Genomic DNA, 25,704 nt, shown 5'->3' with positions numbered 1-25,704 from the left:
TATTAGAAAAACCTGGCATTTTAATAGGTTGTGTACACTCTTTATATCCACTGTAGATATATATATATATATATATATATATATATATATATATATATATATATATATATATATATATATATTTACAGATTAAAATATGCTACAACATTTAATATACATATAATTAATTATATAATAAATATACATATTATAATATGCTTGTATATTATATCATAATTACATTATATTATAATATACAAACAATTATATAATAAATGTTTTGAACATATATAATATATTATAATTATAGTGGTGGTGCTGCGGTAGCGTTGTCGCCTCATAGTTAGACGTTGGCCATTCGATTCTCAGTTAAAGCGTCTACTGTGTGACGACATGCGTGAATGGGCGTTCCTTCGTTGAAGGTTGTGCGTTAGGCCCGGCAAGCCAGCATGTAAAACTCTACTGCCAATCATTAGCGGACCGGAGTTCCGCTGTGGCGACCCCTAACCGGGAAAAGCCGAAAGACACACACACAGTGTATTATATTAATATAATATGCATATCGCATATAAATAATATACATCTTTCGGCTTTTCCCAATTAGGGGTCGCCACAGCGGAACTCCGGTCCGCTAATGATTCGCAGTGGATTTTTACGGTGCAGAGATGCTAGCCCAACACTCAACCTTCAAAGAAGGCACATATAAATAATATACATATAATAATGAATTATATAATAATTATATACTAAAATATTCTGAACAAATAATTTGAATATCAGGAGCTGCAGTGATGTGCTATTCTCAATGAGTCCTCTGGGTGAGAACTCATCTCTTTTGTGTAGAAGTCTAACAAAGTGATTCTCCTTATCAAGAAGACATCTTCATTTTGGTGATGATGACATAAATGCCCTCACTTTGTTTCTTACATCATTAATGTGATTTTGTTCAAGTTGTATAATCCTCAGAATGTGTACAACATAAATAAATGTCCTTCCTAGTAAACTACGAGGCCTCCAATGCCATCCCTGAATATAGTTTTGACTGTAAGGGTATCCAAGTGTACAAGTATTGTACTGATTTCAGAATCATGGGAAATAAAAGAGGATGTCTGCAGTGTTTTGATTTCCATGTGCCATACTATCAGTTTGCCTCTGAGGTAGTCTGTATATAAAAAAAAAAAAAATCACATAGTGCTTTCACAATTTGAGGCATGTCCGATCCAATACTTTTAAATGTATCTCTTTCTTTCATATTCAGGATTCACAGACGCTAGTGAAGATATTGGCTTTACCAGTAATGCAAATTTTGTATCACTGCCAAAAAGGGATGTTAGGTGAAGTTTCTGTAATTAGCACCAACTAATTTGGCAGAAGGTGAAAATGACATCCTTTAATTTTAGAATTTTATACATATATTTCAAACTAATAGCCCTTTCTCAAAGTCATACATAATTAATTCAGGTCTGAGTTGCTTGTTTTACATTTTCACATTTACCCAAGACTAAATTCCAAAAAATATTGTAAGCATCTTCACATTTTGAGAATAAAATTCCATACCCTAGAGGTAACATTCTTTCCCCAACTTCATTGCTAATGACTCCATTAATAGTGTACATTTGTTTGCAATGGTCTACTTCTATAGAGAATATACCATCCACAAAAGAATATTTTGAAGAACACAAATTCTCCATGTTACAGGCAGTCGTTAGTGACAACATGAATATTAGCATTGTCATTTCCTGCATGTTAAATAATAAAGCTATCATCTTTCAATGGCAAATGTCCTGAATTAATGCTTACAGAGTTATTAACAGGCTGATTCATCTTTCTGACACTTTGTACAGACTGTTTCAATGATTTTGTGTTAAGTATCTGAGTTACAATCTCTGCAGAAGTGGAAGCCATTACCTCAGCTGCTATTTTATAGGGCTCATCAGAACACTCAACCAAACATCACTCTTTTGATAGAATTTCTTGCAATGGTGACATGCTGTGGAGTACTTTTTGTAAGCAAATATTACCCATCTGAAATAACATTGGCCCTTGCATTTCTTCTTACACTTCACTTGGCAAGACCAGTACTACTTATCTGCAGTACTCTTCTCAAGTTGGTACAAGTAAACATCCACGTTTAAAAGCCACTTCCCTTCTTGTGAAAGTATTATGTCATATGTACTGCCAACCATTCAAGCTAAGCATGTTTCTGAATCACTATGACTTCCAAAATCGATATTCTGTTTATAATGTAAAAAAAAAACTGATATCAAGTATACACCTTTGAAACTTTCATGTCCCCAAATATAATAACGATACCTTCAAGTTAAAATGTTACCACTACTCACATACTCATGATGTCCATTAATCAACAGAGGTACTTCCTTTCCACAACATATACAAGGGAAACATACTCCGCACTACAAACAATTCTGTCTTCAACAACATATATAAGGGAAACATACTCCGCACTACAAACAATTATGTCTTTCACAATTATAGCAGATTTCAATTCCATAACTGTCAAGGTAACGGCATTATTTCATATATATACATTACTTAAAGAGAAATAATACTGATAAATATAACAACATTATGAACATTTGAAAAATATTTTCCTTATCTTTCTTTTACTGCAATTAATTGCTGACAAGGTGTAGCATTACTATTCTTCAGAATTTCAATATAACTTGAAATTATAATAAATTGTAATGCTATATTGTCTTAATGCAGTGCATAGAAAACTCAAAGCTTACAGTTCTAATAAAAATATATTGAAAATGACATTATTTAATGTAGTTTCTGTTTGGCATAGTGTGTTTGACATAATATGCTTCAGAAACAATATCTTTCCGTATTTATATGTTAGCAGTCAGCATTTACACATAATATCACTTGACATACCCATAATAAACACACACACATATATATATATATATATATATATATATATATATATATATATATACGTAAGTAAAAAAATGTAATGTATAATTTCTATTCAGATCAAAATATCTAAATTGACTTATCAGTATCATGTGCAATTTCTATCAATTTCATTCTTTTGACTGCAATTTCATAACAGTGAATCTGGTATGTGTGTATTTCATATATGTAAATGGATCCCCTAGACATCACTGAATCGCCACTTGCTGGAAACCTACATGAACAAGCTGAGAACACCGACAGCAACAAAACACCGACTGCTTGGAACACTAGCTTGGAACTAATGGTAAGTAATCCTTTGTAGTCCATTCTGATGAAGTCCTGCTCTGTGCAGATGAAAGCGCTAAATAAATTTAACTAACATGACTCTGCCTGGCTTCAATTTTGTGTATTTTAACTGTGACATTTGGAGATAGAAGCTGAAGAAAATGAGAGGCACAGACAGCATGCAAAGGAGCTTCTGACCCTTCAACTGGGTCATGGAGGTAATGTGGAAGGGAATGACTGAACCCCAGAAGCCATAAAGGTCAGTAAACCTTTTCCTCAGTACAAGCAGGAAGAAGCCTTTGATAGTTTTATTTATATATTTGAGACAGTATGTAAACAATATAATGTTGACTAAGGGCTCTGGGTACAGTTCCTGACCCCCTTACTCCATGGCAGGGCTGTTAATGCAATTGCTAAATTGTATGATATTGATTGTTTGAATTATGATCGTGTAAAACAATGTTTAATTGATTGCTTTAAATTAACTCCTGAAATGTATAGAAAAAAGTTTCATGAACATAGACACAAGCAGATGAAAGTATATGTGATTACATTGCTGATTTAAGTACTTACTTTCACAGTTGGGTGAGGGGGTGTCAGGTCACAACTTCTGAAGGACTGGCAGACTTTTGGTGAGGGAACAAACTCTCAGCACTTTGTCTGTCTGAGGATATGAGAATCTGGTTGGCAGACTGAGAGTGTAAATCTGCAAATGAGTTGGGAGAAAAGGGGATCTCTTGGCAAGCAGGACACCAATGCATAGGAAAGGGATACCCAGTGCTGCACATGGACATAACGGAACCCACTGGGGCAGTCTAAACCACTCCAACAGAGTTCTCCAGTAACAGGAGAAGACACTAGTTCAAGCACATGGTCACCTTTTGCCATAGCTCATGATATTTCTTTTATAGATAACAAAGAGTTACTGTATAGAGAGTGGACCCCTGAGGGAGGGCTAGAGAGTAAGGTAATATGGCAGTTGGTAGTGCCCAGAGCCTACAGTCTTGCACATTTAGCCATAGCCCATCACATTCCTTTTGCAGGTCATATGGGCATAAAGCATATCAGGAGATACATTATGCAGAATTTCTATTGGCCTGGGATTGCAAAATATGTAGCAGGGTACTGCAGGACCTGTAAGCAATGCCAAAAGATAGGCAAGAGACAGGGGCATAAGTTGTACCATGTTAACACAATGAAGTCTTATCATGATAGGGAGACCCTGGTGCTGAGTATTCACAGGGGATGGCATGAGGAGTCTGAGGGGGATCTTTGACTGATCTTCTCAGTGAGACTTGGATTGACACTTCTGTGGGAGAGTTAGCAATATCTCAGCAGATATCCCCTATTCAGGTTAAAGAAATACAAGCAGAGTTACCGGAATTTGGTGGCATGTTCACCAGGAAACTGGATGTACTTACCTAGTGCAGCACCATGTGGATACAGGACCCCAAAGGCCTATCAAGCAAGCTCCTTATAGGATGCCTGAGCAAGTCAAACAGACTTTGGAGGAGGAGATAAAGGAGATGTTGGAGCTGGGGATAATCCAGGAGTCCAGTAGTTTTTGGGCTTCCCCGATATTATTGGTACCGAAGAAAGATGGTAGTGTAAGATTATGCGTAGACTACATAAAGTTAAATAGTTATACAATGTCAGATGCATACCCCATGCCTAGAACAGATAAAGCTTTAGAACAGCTAGGTGGGGCTAAGTTTCTGACCACTGTTGATGTGACCAAGGGATACAGACAGGTGCCCTTGACTGCCATTGCTAGAGAGAAGTTAGCTACTGTAACACCTTTTGGATTATATGAGTTTACAAGGATGCCCTTTGGGATGACAAATGCCTCAGCAACCTTCTAGAGGTTAATAGATCATATCTTTGTAGGAGCAGGAGATTTGCTCTCATTTATTTGGATGATATTGTCTTTTGCAGTCATTCCTGGCAGAAGCACCTTCAACATGTCAGGGAGGTCTTAGATAGATTAAAAGGGTCCATATTATAACAACAAATGATCAGATAATCGAACATTGTTATATCGACCCCTAAATGTTGAATATACAAAACAGCGAACAACCCAAACAGCAATTTTTTTCCCAGGGAAAAAATCGCTGTTTTAAAAAAAAAAACTAAACTCTAAATAAAGTGGGGAGCTTCACCCCCCCCACACTCCCCGATATGGGGGCTGTGCCCCCCACACCTCCTACTTAAATATACAAACTTCAAGATCACACTACAGTGGAGGAAATGGCACAACCCAGAAGGCCGGCCCAGCAATTTCTTTCCCTGGGAAAAAAAATGCTGTTTCAGCCGTGCGCTATTTTGCTGATTCGACATGTAGTTTTCAAACTAACAGTGTTTGATCATCTGATCTTTTGATGTTCTAAAGTAGACCCAATTAAAAAGGTCAGGATTGACCATTAAGTCTAGTAGGTGTCAGGTGGTTATGGCAGAGGTCTCCTACCTAGGACATAGAGCAGGGAGTGGTAGGATTAGGTCAAAATTTGCCAAAGTGGAGGATATTCAGGCATGACCTGTCCCTGTTTCCAAAAAATGAGGTGAGAGCATTCCTAGGAACACTGGTGTACTAGAGGAAATTTGTGCCCAACTATAGTATAATAGCTGCATCCCTTACTGACCTAACAAGGAAAAACAAGCCAGATAAGATAGTGTAGACCACTGACTGCAAGGAGGCATTCCAAAAACATAAAGAAGCTTTGGGAGGACCCCTTGCATTAGCCAGTCCATATTTCAGCAATTCCAAAGCAGAAAGATTCTCAAGAGAGGGAACTGGTTATATATGCCAGCATGACTAGCTATAATTTTGTAAGTAAGTTTATGTTTTTTGATTATTACTATGATTATCTAAGATGTTTGAATCAGACAGTGTTCTGGCTTACCAAACGGACATGTTTTTTAAAATGATTCTGATTGTAGGTTATGCCAGTCAGCTGAACTAGATGTGATGTCATCGTGTGCCAGTGCTGAAAGGAATAGAATCTCCACAGCAGCTGTTTTATTTACTTTTTAATGGCTAATATGAGAGAGTAGACTTCTCATAACAGCTTTCTGTGACTTTTAAAAAAATTCTGTTATAAAAGCAGGTCCTGAGTCAAAGTTCAGTAGCTCGATAGTTGTTGTTGTTCTAGAGTTGTTGTTCAGTAGTCAGTTGTTTTCCAGATAAGTAGTTATTGCTCATAGTTTTCAAAAGTTGTTCAGCAATAATAGTAGGAGTTGTTATTCCAGTTGCTGAGGACCAAACAACAGCCAGAAGAGTGAGCATAAATTCTTATCTTGCCTGGCAGAAGTAAGAGTATCATCTTGCCTTACTGAGTTAATTAGATTAGACAGGGATAGTTAATCTTTAGATAGTTAGGGAACTATAGTTATATAGAGTTTTTTTTACAATCAGTGTGAATTCTATCTTACAATGTTATTTTCATAATTCCAGTGTGTGAAACTCAGTGGTTTATTAGAATCAGTTATTCAGTGTATACATGTTTTAAATCATTTTATTTATTATTAAATATTTTACTACCTTCTATTGTGGCTTATTGTGATAACACCAGAGCTAGTCCAAAAAGCCTTACTGCTTGGAATGCATGCTACCATTTATATCAATATTTATTTTACCCAATATAATTGAACCCCTCTTTTAAAGAGGTATTTGATTGGTGGCAGGCATTAACTTGCAATTTGGGAAAGAGGACATAGCAGGTAAACCTGTGCCAGTCTTTCCCAAGATTCTTTGTATGTTTGAATATCAAATATTTAGGAGTGAGTATGTCAAATACCTAGGACTGGGACACAGTGATGCAGTGGTTAGTGTGAAGACTCATTTGGGGACCTGGAGTGAAGCATATAGTTCAGTCCCAGGTTGGAGCCTGTTCCCAGTGATCTCTTAGGGAAAATTTTGTGTGTTCTGTCCCTGCTTTCAGTGATGCTCCCTTACTGGAGACAGTAGTGAGGATTGATGCTCCTTAGTTACTACCCTGGGTTTAATTGGGGTCATCAGTGGCCCCAAGCCTGGCAAACATAGCTTAGCCAAGTGGGAAGAAAATACCATCTACACTTCTGAGCATTTCCCATATATGAACTGTTATTAATGCTTTATTAATGATATTTTCATCTCATGAAACAGCTTAATGGGAACTTTGACTACATTAAATATTGACTGACTTCCTGCATTTCACTAAACCACTACAGCTTTGAAATGTATAATTTCAGTTATATATTGTTAAACAATGACCTTTTTAGAAAACCCTTACAGGTCAACCTGTTGCTGCATGCAAACAGTATGGACCCCAAAATCACAAAAAAAAAAATATTGTAAAGTCACAAGGGATGAGGATAGCTCATGTGTCTGGGAAACTATGTGGTTTCTGCATAACCTGGACAAACTACAAAGTGACTTTCTCAAAAGGGCATACAGTGAGAAACTGATAAAAGACATGCTTGGTCCCATTTCTACCAAGAAACAGAACAATGACCCAAGTATTTTCAATCCACCACAAAGAGAACAAATTAATAGTGAGCACACAGAATGATACAAACAATGTCAAATATAAAAGAAGTATGATTCTCACATTTTCAAAGAACCTCTGGAAATAAAATGTACCATGCCTGAAAACTGGAGCATCATCAATGGAAAGCAGCCTATTAATAAGATATTTGACCCTGAGCCTACTTTCATCTATCGTAAATTGCAAAATATTAGGAGCTGGGTAGAAGGATATACTTTGCCCTTTAGATGTCAAATGCTGGCACTTTTCCCTAAATGCCACCAGGATGCAGATACTGTGACTTTATGAGTAAGAGAAACAGATTTTATTGTCCAACTAAAAAAAAAGAGATATTATAACATAGCAAGAGATGACTGCAAAAGCAAGTTTGTAGTTTACAGGGCCAGCTGTACACTATGTAGAGTATTCTGCATAGGCAAGACTATCAATGCCATAAAGGTAAGGGTTTCTAAACACTTATCAGACATCTGGCTAAAATATATTAATAATCCACTCACCAGACATGTTTTACACTGCAGAAACTTTGAGAAATATGTGTTCCACATATTGCAGAAAGTAACAACTAGCCCATCTGAAGGCAATACAGGAGCCATACTTGGGAAAAAGGAACTAGAGTAGCAAATTCAGGTAAAAGCTTACTGGCACCCAGGACTAAAAACAAACTGCTCCATCAAATCTGTGTTTGAACTTAGAAAACTGGACTATAATTCCTTCGCTGAATTTTTAATTAGCATTATATACATCTTAGTTGACTGTTACAGGACTGCATAGGAAAAAATTAGGTAAGGTAACATCACGGGCTTGGAAGCACTTTTATATTTATATGTAACACTGAGTTCTAAAACAGAGTTCTTTCATTTTAAATTCCAATGCATTTGTCAGGAATAGTATTACTAGTAAACATAAGTATTAAGCCTTTCCTGCATTAAGTTATACAAGATTTTAATACTGGTTTACATACAGACAATGTTTAATGTTACTAAATCTGTTTTTTTTTCTGATCTGTCATGTACACATATTTATTATTTAGTGGAGTTAACCATATAAATGCACTTAATGCCATTGTCCTGTACTACACTGATCTGATGAAGCCTCGAGTACTTATTGGTAATTAGGCAAAAGCGCTTTAGGCTCCTGATTTTATTATTTTATTCTTTTTCCTTACCTACATCAGTTTTAATAACAGCAGTAAATTGATCATGTTTTGCAAAACCAAAGTTAAACATTTACTTCATGTCAGCATAGTCCCTCTACCATAATCATATCACAAAGTTTATGTAATAAACCTCCTTAGCCTCAGTTTATGTGGCCTGAGGAAATGCTGTCTTCCTGCTCTGATTAGATTCACCACTTCCTATTAATTAGCCCTAGTTCCATACATTTTTTCAGCAAAGATTCACATATTTGTTAAATCCCTCCGTTTATAGACTCAGCTTGTGTTAGTTTACAATCTGTAACATCTGCACTGTTTTAGTAGGTGAGGCTACTGTCAGTGGACCTATCTTTATATTATACATTATATTTCTTAGTACTGTATTAACAATCTAATTATTTTTGTTTCAATTATAGATGGATTAAAATTATTTATTTATTTATTCCAGTTTGATGACCGGGGAGGTCCACTGGGCTCAGGGAGACCGTTTTCAGTGGAGACCCGGGGAGAAAAGCTCCGCATTACATAGTTTAGTTACATATACAATCATTGTAAAGAAGAAACAATTACAATTTCATTCCATGCTAGAGAACAGGAATACATTCTTTGGTTACATAGTACCTAAATATTTAGGATGGCAGTGGTAACTTAATTGAGAGGGAGAATAAATACTTACAAGGAAAAGAGAGAAAAAAAAAAGAAAAAAGGTGGGATGGGTTATTTAAAATATGTACAATTATGTTATTTACAATATGTACATTTATGCTAGGTTAGCTTGTACTCAGAGTTAGTCAGGAGTTTAAGGGTTGGATTGATTATTAGGCTAGGTGGGGTGGGTGCAGTTGCATTTCCTGTTAGAGGAAAGGTAGGAATGTAGCTGAGTTTTAAAATTTTCATAGTTTTCACAAGTCCTCACAGATGAAGGAAGAGAATTTCATTTTTTAGCTAAGGAAAAAGATAGAATAAGCTGACCTGCAGGATGATTGGGTTTGCAGACAGTGATTAGGTTTTGGTGAGTAGATCTTAGAGCTCTCTGAGAGGTGTAAGGTTGAAAAATGTTGGTTAGTGCTGGGCACTTAGTAGGTTGAAAAATTAGTCTGTGGGCTGCAGTAATTTGGAGATAGTCTAGATGGTTGGAGAGTTCAAGTCAATTTAACAAATGAAGGGCAGTACAATGATGGGAGGAGAATTTGGTTTGGTTGCAAATTTAAAACTCTTATTATAACAGACTTCCAATTTGGAGGAGAGAGAGGCAATTACATTTGTTAGTAGAGGAGCACCATACATTAGTGAGGGGAGTAGATAGGTCATGGTGAGAGTTTGTCTGGTGGAAGGAGAGTGAAAGTGGATGTTTCTGTATAGCATACTAAGTTTTATATGGGTTTTCTTAATGTTTTGCTGGAAGTGAGTGTCGATTTTAGATGTTCATCAATAGTAAACCCAAGTAGTTTAGTGAAGGGAACAACCTCTATAGCAGAGTTGTTCTGGCTAATAATTTGGAATGAGTTTTTATCAAGAGGGGAAGCTTTTGAGGGAGAGAATAATAGTATTTTGGATTTATTGGCATTTAGCGAGAGGTGGTTTTGGATCAACCAGTTTTCTATAGTTAATAATCAGGTAAACTCTATACTACCAAGGACATATGTATATATATGTATATATGTACATGTGTACATGTGTATATGTGTGTGTGTGTGTGTGTGTGTGTGTGTGTGTGTATATATATATATATATATATATATATATATATATATGTGTGTGTATGTGTGTGTATATACATTTATACAAAACACAAAGTTCCAGCAAACGAAAAACCCCGACTTCTTTTTATAAATAAAGTAAAATCCATGTCAGGAAAACGATTTCCTATACAGGCAGAACAATATCAAAACATATCAATATGTTGCAAGTATTTCTTCAAGCTGCTCAACGCATAGATGGAAACCAAAATCTCCACTGCAAATCGGTTTTGCCCCTTGGTGTCATCAGTGCAATAGTACATCCATCCTCCTGTTTCTACCTTTTATAGATTAAGATCTTAAAGTCACATAAATCATTTTGTTCACTCCAAGCATATAAATACATATACATTTAAATACTTATGTATAAATACATATACACTATCTAAACTGCCTAGTAGAAAAATATATATACAAAAATAAATCCCATAGCTTCATTCAACCCATATAACATATCTTAAATACATTAATCAGTGCAAACATAAAAAATACAGATCCAACATATGGAACAATCATACAAAAATTCATATATATTACATATACTACGCATATTTAAAGAACATAAACACAAATTATTAATAACACCCCAAATGTGATATGTATAGAATATGCACATATAAACCTATGCATACCCTAACATAAACATCTCTATAAGTGTTCATTCAAGCATGGCCTGTATATGGCCCCCAAATTAACTATCCACAGTTTTTCCTTCTTATCCAAAATTCTATGTTTCTCCCCATTAGATAGATGACTGCCCCAAACCACATCAATGACAACAAATGAAAACTGAGCTGAGGCATGCTCTACTTTTTGCTTAAATAAGGTGCTCCTAGATCTTTAAAAATTAATGTCACTCAGATGCACAGCTATTCGATTTTTAAAGGCTCTAGAGGTTTGACCAATGTAGAAAGCCCCACACTGGCATATTGCCCTATATATGACCCATTCAGTGTGACATGTGATCAAATGTCTGATCTCATATACCTTTGAGGCTTTTATTGAGGTAAATGATTTAGATCTTGATACAACCTTGCAGTAAACACAATTACCACAACTGTTGCAACCCCTCAGGACCTTACTTCTATTTTCTTCTTGATCTTTATTCATCTTCTTGTACCATGATAGAAACTCACCTACATTCTTACCTCATCTATAACTGTATGAACAATACTCATCTAAACACTGACCAAAAAAATCATCAGATTTGAAAATATGCCAATGTTTATCAATGATTTCCTTTATTCTAAAGCTATTGGTACCGTATGTGGTAACTATTCTAATATGAGAGTGCTGGGAGTGGGACCCTATTCCTACTTCTGGTACCCTTTCTTTAAATAGTACAGGTTGTCTTTTGTACTCTAAGGCTACTTGTTTCCGTAGTTATCTGACATTCATCATAACCTCATTTTATGAACCTGTCACCCATTTTTTTCAGCCTCAGATATATAGTTATCATCATCACTGAAAATACATCTTAACCTTTGAAACTGGGCCTGAGGTATATTTGTCACCATATGTTTAGGATGGCAACCAGCTGTCTGTAATAAGGCATTCCTAGTAAAAGGTTTCATGTATAAACCAGTAATCATGGTACCATCTACAGCTTTAGTAACCTGTACATCAAGGAAATCAATGGTAGATGATTCAATTCTATCCACAAACTTAATCCTGAATGCATTGGAGTTCAAATAACTGACAAATAATTGCCAATCTCTAGTAGTTCCTGTCCATATACCCCAACAATCACTGAGGTAACGTCGCCACATCACCAATTTTTGTTTAAATATATTCCTCTCACCATATACCAAATCATACACCAAGTAGCCCATAAAAAGATCTGCATATATAGGTTCATAGGTTAGTACTAGGCTAACTGCCCTGGAGAGTAATTTTTTACACCTAGCCAATTATCCCTTGTGAGACTCAAGCCCTGCACCTTGTGTTTGTAAGGCAAACGGCTTACCCATTAGGCCACCCTCCATGGTAGATGATTCAGTTCTATCCACAAACTTAATCTTGAATGCATTGGAGTTCAAATAACTGACAAATAATTGCTAGTCTCTAGTAGTTCCTGTCCATATACCTCCTCTATAGGGGCAAAGGTGGTGCCCATCGCTGTACCCTTAACTTGAAGGTAACATTCTTTTCCAAAATAAAAAACATTTTGTTCCAAAACCAAATTAACTAATGTAATAAGAAACTCACAATGCTCCAAAGAATATTCACCATATTCAGTCAACCAAAATTGCACCACCTTAATGCCCCCTAGATGTGGGATACTTCTATAGAGTGATTTTACATCTAAAGTGCATAAAAAAGAATCATTGGTGACTTGCAAATCACTCATTAGTCTCAAAAATTCACTAGTCTTTTAACCTTGCTCTCAGAGACAGTAATGGTTTGAGTTGATTTTCCAAATATATAGAAATTGGCTCTGTCAAAGAGCCTTTACCTGACTGGGGTCTGCCCGGAGGGGGGGGGGCATTCATATGTATCTTAGGAAGTATGTAAAATAACTGAGGTTTAGGATCTTCCACCACAAGTTCCTTATAAATAGCCTCTGTTATACAACCATTAGTTTTAAACTGTAATAATATCCCATCTATCTTCTGTTTAAAATATAATGTAGGATCAACAGGTAGCCTATAATAATACTTAACATCATCAAGCTGTCGCCTAATTTCCTTAACATAGTCAGTTGTTTCCCACACCACCCTTTGTCATCTTTCAAAACAACAACATCCTTGTTGTCTCTAAGATGAGTCAAACCCTGCCTATCTATTTTGGATAAATTCACACCATAATGCTTAAATATACTATTCTGGTTAGTGTGTAAATCATGAAGCACAGACTCTTCAAACAATTTCACTCCTGGATGGTAAACAGGGTTAAATGCTGATTTTTTTAATCTAAATTGTGAAGATGCTACATTAGTAGCTCCACTTGTATCACTAAAGAAATATTTCAAATTCAAAGTTCTACAAAAACTTTTTATATCCATACAAGTATCATACTGCGGCACAAAATGTGTTGGAACATAACTAAGCCCTTTATTAAGGAAACTTTTCTCATCCTCAGTCAAATCAAAATGTGTGAAGTTGACCACAAGGTCATCTCCATGATCAACAGCATTAATAATTTTATTACTCATGCCTTCATACACACATCATTACTTAAAACTGAGTCAGATGTAAACACTTCAGTCAAGCCATGTTCATTATTATTATTAATATTTATATTCACATTTTGACCAAATCTCTGAAAGTCTTTTCCATATTGTTCGTTCCTTCGTCTGCGATGTTTTCTGCCCCCTTGTCTAAAAGGCGAGCCCTTCTTTTTGACTTGTTATGCACAGGAGAAACTAAATCAATAGTGCCCCATAATCATTGTCTTTATCAGTGCTGGGCACCGTCGAAGAAAAATCTGATGCACGAGAGTCAACAGCAGAACTAAAATTACGAGTAGATTTTAAAATAGATCTAGCTCTCTTCCTTTTCACCCTATTCGGTTTAGACATGGACCCAGAAAATCTAACAGCATGTTTATGTGATTTCCAACTATAAACCATATCTTTTTTAAAGTCACCTACATCTCTGTTAAACTTTTTTAATTTCCTTACTTTAACATCGTTTTTAAAAGCACCTACTTCCTCTATATATTTATCATACATTTTCTTATATTCAGGCTATTTTTCAAAATGTTGAACAAATTCAAGGTTAGAGTGAAGTCTTTGTTTAATATCACCTAAAGAGTTCTCATAGAAGGTTACAAGCAACTATATGAACAGTTTAGATGGAGTATTTTGAATGGTATGCCATTTCTGGATAAACTCACGATCTTCTTTACCCACGCCCAGCTCCATGTAGAGCCTAAGGCCACGGAGTATGATATCAGCCTCTAAATACATTTTTAACAGTTTAATATGCCACATAGTAGAACGAAGCTTCTTAGTAGTCACATTAAGTTCCTTGAAAAAACACTCGATATCTGAAGTGCGACTCACCTCAGTATTAGTTCTCATCACATCGCGAAGAGGCATTACATCGAACACCTCTTCAGTGACACATAAAGACTGAGGTCTAAAAATAGCGAATGTTCAAGCTAGGGATTTTCCAGGGAAAAATATCGCTGGTCCTGAGCCATAGCATTGCCCTTTACCCCACTGTAGTGCGATTTTGGAGTTGGTATATTTAGTTAGGGGGATGTGGGGAGTACCACCCCCCACTTAGTTATGTTTTAAATAGTGTGTGTGTATGTGTGTGTGTGTGTGTGTGTGTGTGTGTGTGTGTGTGTGTGTGTGTGTGTATTTGGTACTAGCCATTTCCCAGGGAGAGAAATCTCTGTTTTGACCATTCACGGTTTTAGTTCATTTCACGCGCATTTAGTCTTTATGTGTCATTGAAGAGGCATTCGATGTAACACCTCTTTGCGATTTTAATATAGATCCTATATATATATATATATATATATATATATATATATATATATATCTATATATATATATATATATATATATATATATATATATATATATGTATATACATATGTATGTATATTGCTTTTGTATGCACTCATCATCATCTTTCGGCTTTTCCCGTTAGGGGTCACCACTGCGGATCATCTCTTTCCATTTCTTCCTATCCTCTGCATCTTGCTCTGTCACACCAACCGCCTGCATGTTCTCTCTCACCACGTCCATAAACCTTATCTTAGGCCTTCCTCTTTTCCTCTTACCTGGCAGCTCAATCCTTAGCATCTTTTGCCCAATATACCCATCATCCCTCCTCAGCACATGTCCAAACCAATGCAATCTCGTCTCTCTTGCTTTGTCTCCAAACTGTCCAACATGAGCTGACCCTCTAATATACTGATTCCTAATCCTATCCATCCTAGTCACACCGAGTGCAAATCTTAACATATTTAACTCTGCCACATCCAGCTCTGACTCCTGCCTTTTTGTCAATGCCACTGTCTCCCACCCATATAACATAGCTGGTCTCACTACCCTCTTGTAGACCTTCCCTTTCACTCTTACTGGTACCCGTCTGTCACAAATCACTCCTGACACTCTTCTCCACCCATTCCACCCTGCCTGTACTCTCTTTTTCACCTCTCTTCCACATTCACCATTACTCTGAACTGTTGATCCCAAGTACTTAAACTTGTCCACCTTTACCAACTCTACTACCTGCATCCTCACCATTCCTCTACCCTCCCTCTCATTTACACACATATATTCTGTCTTCGCCCTGCTGACCTTCATTCCTCTGCTCTCTAGAGCATATCTCCACCTCTCCAGAGTCTCCTCAACCTGATTCCTACTCTCACTACAGATCACAATGTCATCTGCAAACATCATAGTTCACTGGGCCTCCTGTCTGATCTCATCTGTCAACCTGTCCATCACCACTGCAAATAAGAAAGGACTCAGAGCTGATCCTTGATGTAATCCCACCTCCACCTTAAACGGATCTGTCACTCCCACTGCAGTCCACACCACTGTCACACTACCCTCGTACATATCCTGTACCACTCTTACATACTTCTGTGCCACTCCCGACTTCCTCATACAATACCACAACTCTTCTCTAGGCACCCTGTCATATGCTTTCTCCAAGTCTACAAAGACACAATGCAACTCCTTCTGACCTTCTGTGTATTTCTCCAATAACACTCTCAGAGCAAACATTGTATCTGTAGTGCTCTTTCCTGGCATGAAACCATACTGCTGATCACTAATCATCACCTCCCTTCTTAACCTAGCTTCTACTACTCTTTCCCATAACTTCAAGCTGTGACTGATCAATTTTATCCCTCTGTAGTTACTGCAGCTCTGCACATCACCCTTATTCTTAAAGATAGGTACCAAAACACTTTTTCTCCACTCCTCAGGCATCCTCTGACTTTCCAAAATTTCATTAAACAATCTAATTAAAAATTCCACTGCCATTTCTCCTAAGCACCTCCATGCTTCCATTGGTATGTCATCTGGGCCAACAACCTTTACATTCTTCATCCTCTTCATAGCTGTCCTTACTTCCTCCTTGCTAATCTGTTTCACTTCCTGATTCACTATCCCCACATCATCCAGCCTTCTCTCTCTCTCATTCTCTTCATTCATCAGCCTCTCAAAATACTCTTTCCATCTACTCAACACACTCTCCTCTCTTGTGAGTACCTTTCCCTCACTATCCTTTATCACCCTTACTTGCTGCACATCTTTCCCAGCTCTGTCCCTCTGTCTAGCCAATTGGTACAGGTCCTTTTCTCCCTTTTTAGTGTCCAATCTCTCATATAACTCTCCATACGCCTTATCCTTAGCTTTCGCCTCCTCTCTCTTTGCCATGCGCCTCATCTCCTTATACTCATGTCTACTTTCTTCATCTCTTTGACAATCCCACTTCTTCTTCGCCAGCCTCTTCCAGTGTATACTCCTCTGTACTTCCTCATTCCACCACCAGGTCTCCTTGTCCTCCTTCCTCTGTCCAGATGTCACATCAAGCACCTTTCTAGCAGTCTCCTTTACTAGTTCTGCTGTAGTTACCCAGCTATTCGGTAACTCTCCACTACCTCCCAGTGCCTGTCTTAACTCTTCCCTAAACTCCACTTCACAATCACCCTTTTTTAACTTCCACCATTTAATCCTTGGCACTGCTTTTACACTCCTCCTCCTCTTCTTGATCACCAATGTCATCCTACAGACCACCATTCTATGCTGCTTAACTACACTTTCCCCTGCCACCACTTTACAGTCTCCAATCTCCTTCAGACTGGCCCTCCTACATAGGATATAATCCACCTGTGTGCATCTTCCTCCACTCTTGTACGTCACCCTATGCTCCTCCCTCTTCTTAAAATAAGTACATGTCCATCCTTTTCGCAAAATCCACAATCATCTGACATTCTGCATTCCTCTCCTTAACACTACCTACCCATCACTTCCTCATCCCCTCTATTCACTTCACCAACATGCCCATTAAAGTCCGCTCCAATCACTAGTCTCTCACCCTTGGGTACACTCACCACAACTTCATCCAACTCACTCCAAAGTTTCTCTTTCTCATCCATCGCACACCCAACTTGTGGAGCATATGCACTAACAAAATTCATCATTACACCATTAATTTCGAGCTTCATAAACATCATTCTGTCAGACACTCTCTTCATGTCTAAAACACTTTTGGCATATTGTTCCTTTAGTATAACCCCTACCCCATTTCTCCTGCCATCCACACCATGATAGAACAATTTGAACCTGCCTCCTATACACCTGGCCTTACTTCCCTTCCATCTGGTCTCTTGCATGCACAATATATCAACCTTCCTTCTCTCCATCATATCAGCTAGCTCTCTTCCTATACCAGTCATACTGCCAACATTCAAAGTTCCTACCCTCACTGCTACACTCCTAACCTTCCTCCTCTCTTCCTGCCTTCGGGTATGCCTTCACCCTCCTCTTCTCCTTCTGCCAAAAGTAGCCCAATTTCTGCCAGCACCCTGTTGGCTAACAGTACTGGTGGCGGTCGTTGTTAACCCAGGCCTCGACCAATCCGGTATGGAAATATGAAATTTTTGCGCCATAAGTGACGTGGCAGAATTTTTACGCCGGATGCACTTCCTGACGCAACCCTCCCCATTTATCCGGACCGACACAAAGAAATGCACTGGCTTGTGCATCCCCAGTAGCTGGGTTGCTTTTGTATGCACTATATATATATATATATATATATATATAAAACTTGGTATTTACTGAGTATCTGTTGTATGCTTGTGACAGCTAACAGACAGTAATAATGAGCATGCAATACCAGATTCCGGATGAAACTGTCTGTTTTTTCCCATTTGCATGTGCTTTGTTGACCATTTGCAGAGACTGCCCAGGTGAATAGGATCATATGAGAAATGAACAAAACATATTTACAGATACAAGGATATGCTAAAAAGCAAACAAACAGACACACACACAGACACACACACACACACACACACACACACACACACACACACACACACACACACACACACACACACACATACACACACATATATATATATATATAAAAAGGTGCTTCAACAAAGTACTAGTTTAAGGGTGTGCAGACACAACAAAGTATTACTTTAAGGGTGTGCACACTTAAACCTCGACACGGCTATTAATAGGACGTGCTGGAGGGATAGATTCATCACCCAAAGACTCCCTATGCTGTGGAATAAAATCCCGGTATATGTGAGGCAGAGCACCTCGCTGGCCTTGTTCAAGAGAAATCTTGACCAATGGATGGGAGATCGCAGATATACCCCAGGGATTACCTCAGTGTCACTGCTCGACAGAGGCACAGCAAAATAATGGGTATAGTTCCCCATACTAAAGGGGTGGCGTAAGCCACAAAACTATGGGCTAGGCTTGTAAATGCCCTCGGGCAGATAGCCTAGTATGAACCTATGAACCTATGAACCTATATATATATATATATATATATATATATATATATATATATATATATATATATATATATATATACATATATATATATATTTACAGATTAAAATATGCTACATTTAATATACATATAATTAATTATATAATAACTATACATATTATAATATGCTTGTATATTATATCATAATTACATTATATTATAATATACAAACAATTATATAATAAATGTTTTGAACATATATAATATATTATAATGATAGTGTATTATATTAATATAATATGCATATCGCATATAAATAATATACATCTTTCGGCTTTTCCCGGTTAGGGGTCGCCACAGCGGAACTCCGGTCCGCTAATGATTGACAGTGGATTTTTACGGTGCCGAGGTGCCAGCCCAACACTCAACCTTCAAAGAAGACACATATAAATAATATACATATAATAATGAATTATATAATAATTATATACTAAAATATTCTGAACAAATAATTTGAATATCAGGAGCTGCAGTGATGTGCTTTACTCTCAATGAGTCTGGGTGTGAACTCATCTCTTTTGTGTAGACGTCTAACAAAGTGATTCTCCTTATCAAGAAGACGTCTTCATTTTGGTGATGATGACATAAATGCCCTCACTTTATTTCTTACATCATTAATGTGATTTTGTTCAAGTTGTATAATCCTCAGAATGTGTACAACATAAATAAATTTCCTTCCTAGTAAACTATGAGGCCTCCAATGCCATCCCTGAATGCAGTTTTGACTGCAAGGGTATCCAAGTGTACAAGTATTGTTCTGATTTCAGAATCATGGGAAATAAAAGAGGATGTCTACAGTGTTTTGATTTCCATGTCTGCAGTGTTTTGATTTCCTTGTGCCATACTATCAGTTTGCCTCTGAGGTAGTTTGTATAAAAAAAAAAAAAATCACATAGTGCTTTCACAATTTGAGGCATGTCCAATATAATACTTTTAAATGTATCTCTTTCATATTCAGGATTCACAAACACTAGTGAAGATATTGGCTTTACCAGTAATGCAAACTTTGTATCACTGCCAAAAAGGGATATTAGGTGAAGTTTCTGTAATTGGCATCAACTAATTTGGCAGAAGGTGAAAATGTCATCCTTTAATTTTAGTATTTTATACATATGCTTCAAACTAATAGCCCTTTCTCAAAGTCACACATAATTAATTCATGTCTGAGTTGCTTGTTTTACATTTTCACATTTACCCAAGACTAAATTCCAAAAAAATATTGTAAGCATCTTCACATTTTGAGGATAAAATTCCATACCCTAGAGGTAACATTCTTTCCCCAACTTCATTGCTAATGACTCCATGAATAGTGTATATTTGTTTGCAATGGTCTACATCTATAGAGAATATACCATCCACAAAAGAATATTTTGAAGACCACAAATTCTCCATGTTACAGGCAGTCGTTAGTGACAACATGAATATTAGCACTGTCATTTTCTGCATGTTAAATAATAAAACTATCATCTTTCAATGGCAAATGTCCTGAATTAATGCTTACAGAGTTATTAACAGACTGATTCATCTTTCTGACACTTTGTACAGACTGTTTCAATGATTTTGTGTTAAGTATCTGAGTTACAATATCTGCAGAAGTGGAAACCATTACCTCAGCTGCTATTTTATAGGGCTCATCAGAACACTCGACCAAACATCACTCTTTTGATAGAATTTCTTGCAATGGTGACATGCTGTGGAGTACTTTTTGTAAGCAAATATTTCCCATCTGAAAGAACATTGGCCCTTGCATTTCTTCTTACACTTCACTTGGCAAGACCAGTACTACTTATCTGCAGTACTCTTCTCAAGTTGGTACAAGTAAACATCCACGTTTAAAAGCCACTTCCCTTCTTGTGAAAGTATTATGTCATACGTACTGCCAACCATTCCACCTGAGCATGGTTCTGAATCACTATGACTTCCAAAATCGATATTCTGTTTATAATGTAAAAAAAAAACTGATATCAAGTATACACCTTTGAAACTTTCATGTCCCCAAATATAATAAAGATACCTTCAAGTTAAAATGTTACCACTACTCACATACTCATGATGTCCATTAATCAACAGAGGTACTTCCTTTCCGCAACATATACAAGGGAAACATACTCCGCACTACAAACAATTCTGTCTTCAACAACATATATAAGGGAAACATACTCCGCACTACAAACAATTCTGTCTTTCCCAATTATAGCAGATTTCAATTCCATAACTATCAAGGGAACAGAATTATTTTATATATGCACATTACTTAAAGAGAAATAATACAGATAAATATAACAACTAACATTATGAACATTCGAAAAATGTTTTCCTTATCTTTCTGTTACTGCAATTAATTGCTGACAAGTTGTAGAGTTACTATTCTTCAGAATTTCAACATAACATGAAATTATAATAAATTGTAATGCTATATTGTCTTAATGCAGTGCATAGAAAACTCAAAGCTTATAGTTCTAATAAAAATATATCGAAAATTACATTTCTAATGCAGTTTCTGTTTGGTACAGTGTATTTGACATAATATGCTTCAGAAACAATATCTTTCCATATTTATATGTTAGCATTCAGCATTTACACTAAATATTACTTGACATACCCATAATAAACCTAAATATATATATATATATATAGATATATATATATATATATATATATATATATATATATATAAATATATCTATATATATCTATATGGGTATGGGACACATGCTCAACTAGCATATGTCCGAATCACAAACCATCGAACACACATACACGAAAGCGCTTAACATCGAAAAGCGCTTCCGTGTATGTTTAGTTAAAAAAAAAAATCTGCATTTCTGTGCCCCCCACACCCACCTACTTTATTATTCCCACTCCGAGATCGCACTACAGTTGGGAAAAGGGAATTTTCCCTTACCCGCACTGTAGTCTGATCTATGAAACAGGCACACATACACGGAAGTGCTTGTCGATGTTAAGCACTTTCGTGTATGTGTGTTAGATGTTTTGTGATTTGGACATATGCTAGTCGAGCATGTGTCCGGATCCCATATATATATATATATATATATATATATATATATATATATATATATATATATATACACGTAAGTAAAAAAATGTAATGTATAATTTCTGTTCAGATCAAAATATCTAAATTGACTTGTCCGTATCATATGCAATTTCTATCAATTTCACCCTTTTGACTGCAATTTCATAACAGTGAATCTGTATGTGTGTGTGTATTTCATATATATATATATATATATATATATATATATATATATATATATCTATATGGATCCCCTAGACATCACCGAATCACCACTTACCCGAAACCGACTGAACGAGCTAAGAACACCGACAGCAACAAAACACCGACTGCTTGGAACACCAACTCAGAACTAATGGTAAGTAATCCATTGGCCAATCAGGAAGAACAGTAAATCGGAAAAAAAGACAACACACCCACGTGGATGGCTTCGACCCCCACACCCCCCATGTTGGGGCTGCACCCCCATACCCCTCCTAATTATTCAAACTCTGAGATCGAACTGCAGTGGATGTAAGGGGCAAAGGTCAACATGCTGCCTGAGCAGTTACTTACTGTTAGTTCCGAGTCGGTGTTCCAAGCGGTTGGTGTTTTGTTGCTGTCGGTGTTCTTGGCTTCTTCATGTGGGTTTCAGGTAAGTGGCGATTCGGTGATGTGTAGGGAACCCATATAAATATATATATATATTTAATATTGATATATATATATATATATATATATATATATATGTATATATATATATATATATATATATATATATATGTATATATAATTTTGTGTGTGTATGTATATATGTAAATATATATATATATATATATATATATATATATATATGCATATATAGATACACACATATACACAAACGGGTCTGTATTAGAACATCGACTTTTTAAAACGTAGAATGTTCTTATATCGACCCCTATTCAGCGAACGCTGACAATATCGAACATGCAGAACAGCAAATTTTTTCCCACACATACACACAACACAAGCACACCAAGCAAACAGCAATCCAGAAACATGCACCTAAAATCCTACATCTAACCCTAAACTAAACTGCATACACCACTAGCTATCCACTTACCTTAACCCAAACCCTAACCCTAAGTTCCGTCACTATCGCACACTCACCTCACACATGCCCTAACCTTAACTCACCTACCCTGCCCTAACCCTCACGTCCACACAATCACACATTTACCTGACCTGCACCCTATCCCTAATTCACCTATCCCGTGCCCTAACCCTCACGTCCACAAAGTCGCACACTTACCTGATCTGACCCGTAACTTTCCACCACAGTGCTAAAAATAGAGAAGCCATAGGAACGGCCAACTGAATTCCTTCTCTAGGAAGAAATTCGGCGTTCTGTAGCTTCGCTATTTTCAGCGTTCGCTGAATAGGGGTCGATATTAGGACATTTGAAGTTGTGAAACTTTGATGTTATAATATAGACCCTACACAAACACATGCACAAACACACACAATATACATATTGTGTGTGTGCTTGTGTGTAGTATATCCCAAGATAAAGATGAAGATACACAGGATATCAGAAAATGTAAATGTAAGTTATATTTTATGTGGCTAATGGCATATGCGCAAGTAACATAACAATTTCTCTACTCCTACAGTATCCCATATAATGTCTCTCTCTTAACTTATACCATGTATTCCGTTTATCTATATTATTCTGTACTTTTTATTTATCTGGTATTTTGCAAATTCCTTTTTTAATAAAGAAGAGAACTATGATGCATCATTTTTGTTAACTATCCTTATCCATTAGGAATAACAAGCATTACCATGGTTAAATATTTTTTTTCTATTTTTTTGTGTTCAGATTTCCTAACTGGTTGCCTTTTTTATCCTTTGGGTGATTGTTTTTTTTTTCTTTTAATATTTTTGCTCATTGGGGTGTAGTTCTTTTGTCATTTGGGCTCAATATATGGGGTTTTCTTCTCAGATAGATTCTTGCTTTACATGACTTTCGATGGTGGGAGTTTAACCTACTTATGAATTTTTAATTTAGTCATGCTCCAGGATTCAATAAACTCTGTGTAGGCTTCATGCAGAGCCTACATGGAGTTTACAGATTTGTGCGACGGTGCACGGAGAGCTGTAGCGAGCAATGCATATTAATGATGCACGGTATGCCTAAGTTAGGTTATGTGGCTGGCAACAGTGCTGCTGGCCAGGAAAACATGTAAGTGAACATGGATACTATTCTGTCAGAATGTTTCTTAATATAGTGTTAGGTTGGCGGGAATATAGTGTGTTAAATGGCTTCCACTTCATATCATCGAATTTCATTTCATCGAATTTCAAAACATCGAGACCAAATTGTTGAAAACCCACATCGTCGAAAACCCATATAATCGAATCTCAAATCATTGAAAACTAGAAAGCAACTAGAAATAACATTCCACAGAGTTAGTACTGCATTTATGCAGGGGAGCAAGCCCCCCTGCACCCCCATGTGGGGATCCGCCCCCCCCACACCCCCCTGTAAATAAATATACCAACTCCAGGGTTGCACTACAGTGGGGGAAAAAGGTAATTTCCTAACCCCACTGTAGTGCGACCTTGGAGTTGGTATATTTAATTATGGGGGTGTGGGGGGTGCAGGGGGGCTTGCCCCCCTGCATAAATGCAGTACTAACTCTGTGGAATGTTATTTCTAGTTGCTTTCTAGTTTTCAATGATTTGAGATTTGATTATATGGGTTTTCGACGATGTGGGTTTTCGACGATTTGGTCTCGATGTTTTGAAATTCGATGAAATGAAATTCGATGATATGAAGTGGAACTGTTAAATGATATTAGGGTGAAATACAAAGTGTGCTTTTATAAGCGCTTTGTAGATTATTTGTTTTTTTATTTTAGAAGGTAATAACACTGACTATCACAGTCTTTTTGCAAGATATTAATGAGAAATCTGTTTTTTTAAAGTTTACTATAGGGGATGCAGGTCATACTGTTAATTTCCTAGATGTCACACTGCAATGGAATGATAAAAATGAATATGACTATAGTGTGCATAGAAAAAGTATTTTTACTAATAGTTATCTACATAGTAATTGTAATCTCCCACTTTTTTATGAAAAAGAACTTACCTAGAGGACAATATATTAGGACCAGTTGTATGACAACTGATGATTTAAGACTGGAAGAGGAATTTAGTTTTAGTACTAATTTATTTAAAAATAGAGGATATGAAGAAGTTTATTTGAAAAAGTTAAGAAAAGGAAATCAAAGAAAAAAAGTATTCATATTTTCCACCGATTTTAAAATTTCCCTTTGTTAGTAACAAAAAAAGACTGGAGGAAGTGGATGAGAACAGTGAGGACAGAAGGATGACCTATGCTTTGGATATGACAGTAGACAGTAGTAGTATACGTCCAATTATAAGTAATAATTGGAAGATTTTACAGGGTACTACAGAATTATTCAACATAGTGGAAGAAGCCCCTATGTTTGTATATAAGAATAATTATAATTAAAAAAATTGCTACAAAAAAGTAGCATTAAAGTTGCAGCATATAATGAAGTTCCACTTAATAAACCACTAGGAATGTTTA

Source organism: Protopterus annectens, chromosome 2.part0 (genome assembly GCF_019279795.1).
Source record: "Protopterus annectens isolate FY-2018-M chromosome 2.part0, PAN1.0, whole genome shotgun sequence".
Taxonomy (NCBI): Eukaryota; Metazoa; Chordata; order Ceratodontiformes; family Protopteridae; genus Protopterus; species Protopterus annectens.
Note: the sequence above shows the minus strand (reverse complement) of the source record.